We start from the raw sequence: 9727 nt of genomic DNA on the forward strand, positions 1-9727 counted from the left end.
AGAAGAGGGAGGAGCATAGGGTGACATATAAGAGTGGGGGATGGTGAACACAAATGAACTGTGTCTTACGCAGGAGTGCAATCTGAAAGCGATTGGAGACTGCAATGTGGTGGCAGCATTGGATGGTGGTCTGTAGGATGACCTTGGAGCTCAAGAAGAGGAAGAGAGTGAAAGCAGAGCCAAGGATCAAATGGTGGAAGTTGAAGAAGCAAGACTGTTGTGTGGAGTTCAGGGAGGAGCTAAGACAGGCGCTGGGTGGTAGTGAAGTGTTGGCGGATGGCTGGGTAACTACTGCAGAAGTGGTGGGGGGACAGCTAGGAAGATACTGGGTTTGTAACAGAGGAAGGGAGATGAGGAGACTTGCTGGTGGAAGTACAGGAAAGTATATGGAGGAAGAGGGTGGAGAAGAAAAAGAGAGATAGCCAAAGAGATGAAGAAAGTAGACAGGAGTAAGGAAAAGCAGGAGAAAAGAGAGGTGGTGATTGCTGAGGAAAAGGTGTATGATGAATTGTATGAGAGGATGGACACTAAGGAAGGAGAAAAGGACTTGTACCAATTGGCTAGACAGAGGGACTGAGCTGGGAAGGATGTACTGCAGGTTAAGATAATGAAGGATAGAGATGGAAATGTGCTGACTAGCGAGGGAAGCATGTTGAGAAGGTGGAAGGAGTACTTTGAGGGGCTGATGAATGAAGAAAATGAGATAGAGAAGGTTGGATGGTGTGACGATATTGAACCAGGAAGTGTGGTGGATTAGCAAGGAGGAAGTGAGGGCTGCTATGAAGAGGATGAAGAGTAGAAAGGCAGTTGGTCCAGAGGACATACCTGTGGAGACATGAAGATGTTTAGGAGAGATGGCAGTGGAGTTCTGAGGAGTGGAGAAATGTACTGGTACTGATTTTCAAGAATAAGGGTGATGTGCAGAGCTGTAGTAACTACAGAGGTATAAAGTTGATCAGTCGCAGCATGAGAGGATGGGAAATGAGTAGTGGAAGCTAGGTTAAGAGGAGAGGTGATGATGAGTGAGCGGCAGTGTGGTTCCATGCCAGGAAAGAGCACTACAGATGTGATGTTTGCTTTGAGAATGTTGATGGAGAAGTGTAGAGATGGTCAGAAGGAGTTGCATTGTGTCTTTGTGGATCTGGAGAAAGCATATTACAGGGTGCCGAGAGAGGAGGTGTGGTATTCTATGGGGAAGTAGGGAGTGGCAGGGAAGTATGTAAGAGTGTGTAGGGATATGTATGGGGCTAGAGTCACAGCTGTGTGCAGTTGGAGTGATGGAGGGGTTCAAGGTGGAGGTGGGATTACATCAAGGATCGGCTTGGAGCCCTTTCTTGTTTGCAATGGTGACGGACAGGTTGACGGACGAGATCAGGCAGGAGTCTTCGAGGATTATGATGTTTATGGATGACATTGAGATCTGTAGTGAGAGTAGGGAGCAGGTTGAGGAGAGCCTGGAGAGGTGGGGGTATGCCCTGGAGGGAAGAGGAATGAAAGTTATTAGGAGCAAGACGGAATACATGTGCTTGAATGGGAGGGAGGACAGCGGAATGGTGAGGATACAACGAGTAGAGGTGGTGAAGGTGGATGTGTTTAAATACTTGGTCAAACTGGTCAAAGTAACGGAGAGTGTGGAAGAGAGGAGAAGAAGAGAGTACAGGCAGGGTGGAGAAGAGTGTCAAGAGTGATCTGCAACAGAAGGGTACCAACAAGAGCAATAGGGAAGGTTTACAAGAGGGTAATGAGACCAGCTGTGTTGTATGGTTTGGAGGAGGTGGCATTGACGAAAACACAGGAGGCGGAGCTGGAAGTAGCAGAATGCTGAGATTTTCGTTGGGAGTGATGAGGAAGGACAGGATTAGGAATGAGCATGTTAGAGGGACAGCTCAGGTTGGGTGGTTTGGAGACAAGTGAGAGAGGCAACATTGAGATGTTTTTTTTGTGCAGAGGAGAGATGCTGATTATATTGGGAGAAGGATGCTGAAGATGGAGCTGTCAGGCAAGAGGAAAAGAGGAAGGCCAAACAGGAAGTTCATGGATAGGGTGAGAGAAGTCATGCAGGTGTTGGCATGACAGAGGAAGATGCAGAGGACAGGAAGAGATGGAAACGGATGATTTGTTGTGGTGACCCCTAACAGGACCAGCTGAAAGAAGAAGATATCTGAGTGGACTGGTTGGGTGGACGAACTAATGCGTTGTGGTGCTCTTGTGGTGAAATGTTTTTATGAAACTATTTGAGCTGTAGACAAGATGAGAGAGGCGTTAAGAGAGAGGCACAATGAGGTGAAAGAAACAAAGAAACAAATTTAGATCATTAATCGTGACATCTGTGGTCTGTAATGCGAACATCTCAAATTGCTTTCCTGTCTCTGACATTCTCATTACCACCACTCTCGCTTGTCTGTGTGCCCGTCTTTCTCTCTCTGTCTCTCACTGTCTTCCTCATTCCTTCTTGCTTCTGTATGTGATTTGTTTTGAAAAGCAGCAGTGACAGTGAGCTAGATTATCTGTTTCTTTCGGTAGAGAAACGACTCGCCCCAAAATACAATAAATCACTGTCAATAACACACTCGCTTGGCAGGATGTTGGATGTCATCTACATCGGCTTAAATGATAGAGATGCGGGTGCTGAAACTACAGCTGGTGTTAACAAGAAAAAAAGCTTTGATAGTTTTGAACCACAAACAGCATACCCGGAAGCAAGACAAGCCTGGGCATGAGATTAAACAGCAGTTTACAAGAAAGGGAAAAACCAAGGCTTTGAGTGCATGTAAAGAAAACTACTATAAATGTGTGAATTGAATCACTTTCATACAAACAAAGGCAACAAAATCTCATCATTTTTTGTAAAAGTACACTTTGAATATTGATTTATTGAAAGTGGGTGCATCTCTAGCACAGACTTTGAGTGGGTACATGGGGATGTATCCAACAATTTATTTATTTATTTTTTTGCAGGTTTGGGGTCCAGAGGCACAAGTACAATCCTGCAAAAGAGGCTGTTGTAGGTGAATACATTTTTAGTAAAGGAATACAGTTTCTACAAGCGATCACAACAGCTCCTCTCGTCATCACCTCTTATCCCTTAACATAAAATTCTCCCCTTTTGTTTCCCCGTAAGAAACTGTACGCCAAGATCATCACACTTTTATATTGATAACAGATTTAAAGTCCAACTGAAACCTTTTTTGGTTTACTACAACATTCATATCTGCTCTGTAATTCACTTGTCCTGTGTTCTCCTTTAAGAAAAAAAATCAGAAACTAAAATGGAAAAATTTATATTTAATTCTTTTGATTTCATGATTGTGCCCCCTAGTTTTACGTTGTTTCATTGAAATGCTGTTCCATTATCCACTTATATGTAGCTTACCTGACCCACATAGACTCGAGCATAATAGATCTGATCCAAAATGCATCAACCTGAACAGAACACCCTAACCCTAACAACAGCAGCAGCTGTCACACCCTACCTGGACTTTGTCTGTTTTTTGGTCTCTTTGTGTTTTTGTGTTCTTTGGGGTTTCCTGGTTTGCACTTCTGTTTAGTCCTACTGGTCATTCTGGTTTTTCTTGTTATATTTGGGTGGTGGGTTTGGACTGCCTTTTGTTGTTTAGCCTGGCGTGTTGTGTACTTGGATTTAGGTTCATGGTGGTTCTTGGATGGTTTGGTGTGGGTTGTATTTAGAGTATTGTGTTTTCTGTTGTTCTGTGTTTCCCCTGTGTGCTCATGTACTCCTCAACACCTGCTCTGCAGTTGGACTCATTAGCCCTGCCCTGCTCTGTTTTCCCCACACCTGCCCTGTGTTAGCCTCATTAGCCCTGCCCTGCCCTGCTCCCACAAAAACACACAAAGTCCAGGCAGGGTGTGACAGCAGCATGATGCACTATCAATTAATTCGATAAATTAACAAGTAGCCATGGTGGGAAAGAGCAGTAATATAATAATAATAACAATGCCCTAAAAACTTATGTAAAGTCATAGAAACTAAAATAATTTGTTTATATGCTTCAAAGACAATATATAAATAATTAAATAATTATATATATAATTGAAAGTCCACCTCCTGTACCAACAATAAAACGCTCCATAGCCAACTGGGTGATGGATAGACAAAAGACAATGTTCCAACCTATTTAATTTCTGTGAATCAAAATCCAAAAATCTTGGTTTCTCAGAACTGAGTGGACCCATGAAGACCTCTACTGTGTACTATGAAGAGGATAGCAGCTAACTGATAGAGAAAGAAGAGCATTTAGCAGCTAAAGAAACACATATTTCACTCAAGAGTTGTTGGACTTCCAAAACAGCTAAAAGGGTTTTATTCTTCTGTATCTGCTGTAAATACACAACAGTTTGCTTGACACATCTGACACTGCAACTTAATTATGGGAGAATATGTCATTGTTATGTTTACAGCTTGTTACGCTGCTCCCAAGAGGCCAAAAAAATCTATACATGTAGCAATAATCATACCTAATAACATTTACAAGCACACATTAATGGCAGTACTTTAAATACAGTAAGAAAAGCAATAGTCTGGGCATGTAAGCAGAAGACTGAGAATCCTTGTGTTTATCACATAGACTTGACATGAAAATATTATTTAAAAAAAAAAAAGAATTGCTAAACTGAGATGTCCCTGAAACACATGAGCTGTGACCTTACCGTCATTTATTTTCACAGATTACTTTATACCCGGGTCTGCCAAATGATATACAGAGCAGCTTGCACTGTATATTAGAGACACATGGACACCCACCGTGAATCACTTTACAGTTACATTCTACCTCCTGCGTAGCAGCTTGTCTTACAAGAACACATCTGCAGGAAATGTGTTCTCATATCCTATCTGACAATTCAAATGATGGTTGAAAACAATACCGAGAAAAAAAAAAATACAGCTTTCTGTATCAATGCTGCCAGAGGAAAAAGTCACCAAGAGGTTGAATTTTACCCACATTTAAACACCCCATCCCTATACATACCCTCTCTTCTTGAAATGTAACAGTAAATCCAATAAAATAAAGTAAAAAAAGATAAATATGTGGTAATAGGAAAAGTAAAACAAAGTAAATAAAAGTTTTTCCTGCTGCTGTAATTGTATTACACACAAAAAAGTAAAAAATGGGCAGAAATAATGCCTCACTATCTATCAGGTACATTAGTTAGCATTGCAACCAGTTGCGACTTATAGATAAAGAAAAAATATGAGCTTGATGGGAATTTTCAAAAATGACTTCCTCTCCATCCAATTAGCTTGCTTGGCTGAAAGTCTTCCTCTTTGCAAAGCTCCTGGCTGCCTGCAGGCTCATGACATATCATGAAATGAGCATGTCTTAAAAATGCAAATCATGTTCCCAGCATATGAAAGGATGGTGTTTCTGCACCATGAAAGAGGAGACACAACGGGAAGCAACAGGCAGCAGACTGCCGTTGAAATATTGCAGGAGCTTGAGATTAAAGATATGTTTTTCGCCAGTTTTTTCCAGCTTTCCATTGTCAGTGCAAGACTTAATTTCCAGCGCAGACATTTTCTAAGCAGCATGTATGGAGAATGAGTGAATGGAGGCTTTAATGACACCCGGTTACACGTGTGTCATGTGTGACAGGCTCAATCAACAAGATATCAGTCATTCAGATTGTCTGAGCTTTGTCTGTTTTTTTCAGCTGCTGTTTTCAAGGTCAAGACTGAATATTTGAAACTCAGCTTCTAAGCGAAAACACGGATGAGAAGTCCCTTAAGTACTTAGAAAAATGGACATTTGAACATCTTCAATTCCATGACACAAGGCAAACTTTATCTGCTGATGAAGATCATGTGATATAATCAAAAGCTCCAGACCAGCTGCAAAATGGGATTTTTAAGGTGAGAAGATTTGAGCTATAGGGCTCCTATTTTGGAGCTGCTCTATATATCATTACTGACTTTGCAGAACCATGACATTTTCATTGCATTTATATAAACATAGTCATTTTGTATTCCAGTGCTGTAAATGGCTCTGAACCAGTTAAGGTCACTGGGTTGTAAGTGATGTCTGCTGAGTTTTAAGCCAGGTAACTGAACTGTACTTGACTGCTATAATTACACAGAAAATGTTTAACTCTGTGATATTCCAAATAGTTTGTTAATTAAATGACCACTTAATGAACAGTACATTTAAATAGTATTAAATATTATACTGTGTGTTGCCTTGATTAAAACTGTAAGTGTTGAATATTTTCATTATTTTCACTTCTACAAGTCAAAAGAATTAAAAAATGAGAAGTTTTAATGAACACAATCATGATCTTAATGAACACACTCAGCAGATGGCCATTTTGCACTTTTGCTTTTGAGAAAGGGGGAATAGAAAATTGAATTTGAGTTAAATATATAATATGCTTTCTGTCTGTACATGTATTAGCCTACTCAGTGAAACTGTGATTCAAAATTGTTAATTAACTCTTTTCATCCTATAATATATCTGAATATGTGTTAAAATGAGAGGCTTATGATACATCAGATCCAGTGTGTCCAGTCACAAATGAGCTTTGAGTTATTCTAGAGACTGAAAGTTTGATGAAACTAAGGTTAATGTGGCCTTGAAGCACTAAACTATGGCTGTGTTCAGGCAGACATTTACCCTGCATGAAAAATTCATTCGAGGCCAGTCTGGTGTCACAGCTGACTACACAGAGGGCTCCAGGAAACAAAACGCAGCAAAAAAAAAAGTTGAACCATGCTCAACTTTTGCTGAAGTCATCTGGCAAGCCGCAGTGGTGGCCAATGAAATACAAGCAAAAAACATATTCCTGGTTGATTACGTGACAAAAGATAAAATAGTTGTTGCCGTGATAACAACTCACAGTTGGACAATCCTGTCTATCTACTTTAGAGTTTGTACCACAGCTCTTCCGTAGTCACTGTCCTCTAACGCTTGATTGTCTTGCTTCGCTTGTAAGTTGCTTTGGATGAAAGCTGCCAAATGACAAAATGTAAATGCAAAATATATTATAAGATAATGTGAAGTGTTTTAGCATCCGATAAGCCTTCAAATTCATAGATCTGTAACTCAAACTGGACATCCTGGATTGTGTTTCATGTCTCACCAGTTCAAGTCACCAATAACACAGACCCTGCATTGTTTTAATGCAGGGCTGCTTTGATCTAAATACCAACTTAAAGGGCACATATCAGGCTTTTTGTGATTTTCTGTTATGTTTATACAGTTATGATGTCAGATGTATATGTTAAACATAGTCAAAAGTCCAAAACTTGGGGTTGGGAGGGGTCTTAAAGAGACAGGAGCTAAAGCAGCCTGTTTCAGACAGAGGCTGAACTGAGGGGCTGCATAAATGGCCAGCATAAGATAAGTAAGGGGTTTTTCTGAACTGTAAATCATGTAAAAATATTCCAGTAGAGCCCCAGACTATAAATATAGATTTGGTAATGTGCATAATATGTCCCCTTTAAGCTGCATTTTCTGCATAAACATTTTACACACTGTCATCTCTATTACTGAGCAGTTCATTAGCATTTAAAACCACTAAGTGTAAAATAAAAAGTGTGATTAAAAAGTTTGGAAGAAAATTAGTCAATCCTGGTGAGAAAAAAAATGGTGCAGTCTGTGTGCTGCTTTCATCCTCTTTATCTTAGCGTCCTGGGGATGGATGAATGGTGGGGTTGGCGGAGATGGGGGTGTAGGGGTATGGGTGTGCATCGATGCCTGCCACAGTGCCTTTTTTGACACCACCACTGGGGGACACCAAAGTCTCAAATTGTACACAGTTTAAAGTTGCAGTTATTTGCTCTTTCTTATTCTCTATGCCTCCCAAAGCATCAGGACCCCCTGAACAAAACTTTCTACGAAGGTACCTGAGTGGATAAAAAAACACTTGAGAATGTTTAGCCAAGCTTTCCAACACCCATAGGACATTTTCCAGTGACTGCGTGTACAAGCAATAAGAGAGCAAATCCCAGCTCACGGAGCCTCCAGCAATTTATCCAGCAGTGTTCTTATTATGTTTATTTAAACCCATTTTGAACCATTTTTGGAGCCTTGTTTTTGTTGGATCACTGTAGTAATTACAGCAGCAGATTCATCAATTTGCCACAGTGTATTTTCTTTTTTTTTGGTTTGTAATTCCCATTTTTGTCTTGGTGAGACAAATCAATCTATGATGTTCCTCTTTTTTATGTGAGCAAACACAACCTTTTACAGACTTCGCTTTGACACAAAAAGCCTTTATCTTTTTTTGAGTGTAAAATAAATTTGGAGTAGCCAGATACTACTACTAATTTGGAGTAGTAGTAGTATCTGTGAACCACAGGCGTCTATAGCTGTGTTGCTGTTTATGTGACCTATATCACCATATGTAAAAACACCAGATATATATGGTTTTATTTACATTTTTACTTTTGTTCTTGGTCCCTTGTTTCTTGTGTCAGTCATGGTTCATCAGCTGTTACAGGTGAGGGATGATGTTGTTATTTTAAATAATGGTTTCCTTAAAAACTGGAACTTCACACACAAGTGAGCACACGCATGAGCGCGCACGGCACACACACACACACACACACACACACAGCAGACTCTCTGCAAACAAACCAAGAGCTGTAAACATGAACTCACATGCACTGAGAGATACAGTAACTCATTAATTGGTGAGTTTTGTGACCTAAACAAACCCACAGAGGATAATCAAAACAAAGTCTTACTGACAACAACTTATAATGTACTTATCTGTGCTGGAGGGATTTATTTATCTTTCTCTCTGACCAGGAAAGAGCTAAAGGAGAAATATCATTAGTCTACTACGACTGCAAGTGGACAGCACTCGTTATAAATAACAAAGAGAGAACAAGAAACAGGTGGTGATGAGAAGAAAAGTTCAGTCAATTTTAGCTCATTTTTTAAAAAAAGACTTTTGCTTTGAGCCCATTTATGATTGGGACAAATACAAAATGCATAATTTGTTTGGCACCTGACCAGTAACATCCAATCACATTCATGCAAGTGTATTATTATTTGTCACTTCTCACTATTGCTAACTATTATTATTAAGTTGTGTCGTGTAAGTCCTTTTGTTGTATGACAAAATGAAATGAATAAATTGAACAAATGCTTGCTGTAACAACTCGCTCTAACACCCAAACCTTCTCCTTGAGTGAATGGAGCTTGGGTATTGTCGTCGCGTTAAGCTCCAGTGTTCATGTTCATTTACAGCTCTCTCTGATTCTGTTATCATCATGTGTTAGAGGGGATTACTTCTCCCAGCGGAATCCTTGTTGATGCTGCTGGGATTTTAGTTTCCTCAGAGTGCAAGAGCCTTTTCCACCAAATCTGTAGAACCAATTGTAGTAAATAGTTTATTCTTCAGTGTCTCTGACTGAATTATGGTAGTTTAAACATCCTTAAGCACGGAGAACAGGAAATCCTGCAAAAAAAGTAAAGAAAGAAACAAAAACATAGACACAAAAACCAAACAAATGACACCATAACAATAATATACAAAAAAATACTCATACAGCACAATTGGTACAAAAGCAGGTTTATAAAATGTCTCCTGACTTGAACCTGCGCTAAAAGCATCCTTTAGTTTTCATGATGAGAAGATGAATCAGAGATGTTCAACAAACACCACCAAATGTTGCTTGGAAATAAACCTGTTCAAACAAACATGAAATTCGTCAAATGACGACAAAAAAGAGGCTATGTCTTGATTCATTTCTTTCTCTTCCCTT

General features: G+C 39.9%; 1 pseudogene; it reads left to right on the forward strand.

The window, feature by feature from the left end:
- Positions 1-430: 430 nt before the first annotated feature.
- Positions 431-1688, forward strand: LOC122998545 (annotated as a pseudogene).
- Positions 1689-9727: the final 8039 nt, after the last annotated feature.

This window comes from Thunnus albacares, chromosome 15, assembly GCF_914725855.1.
Source record: "Thunnus albacares chromosome 15, fThuAlb1.1, whole genome shotgun sequence".
NCBI classification, from domain to species: domain Eukaryota; kingdom Metazoa; phylum Chordata; class Actinopteri; order Scombriformes; family Scombridae; genus Thunnus; species Thunnus albacares.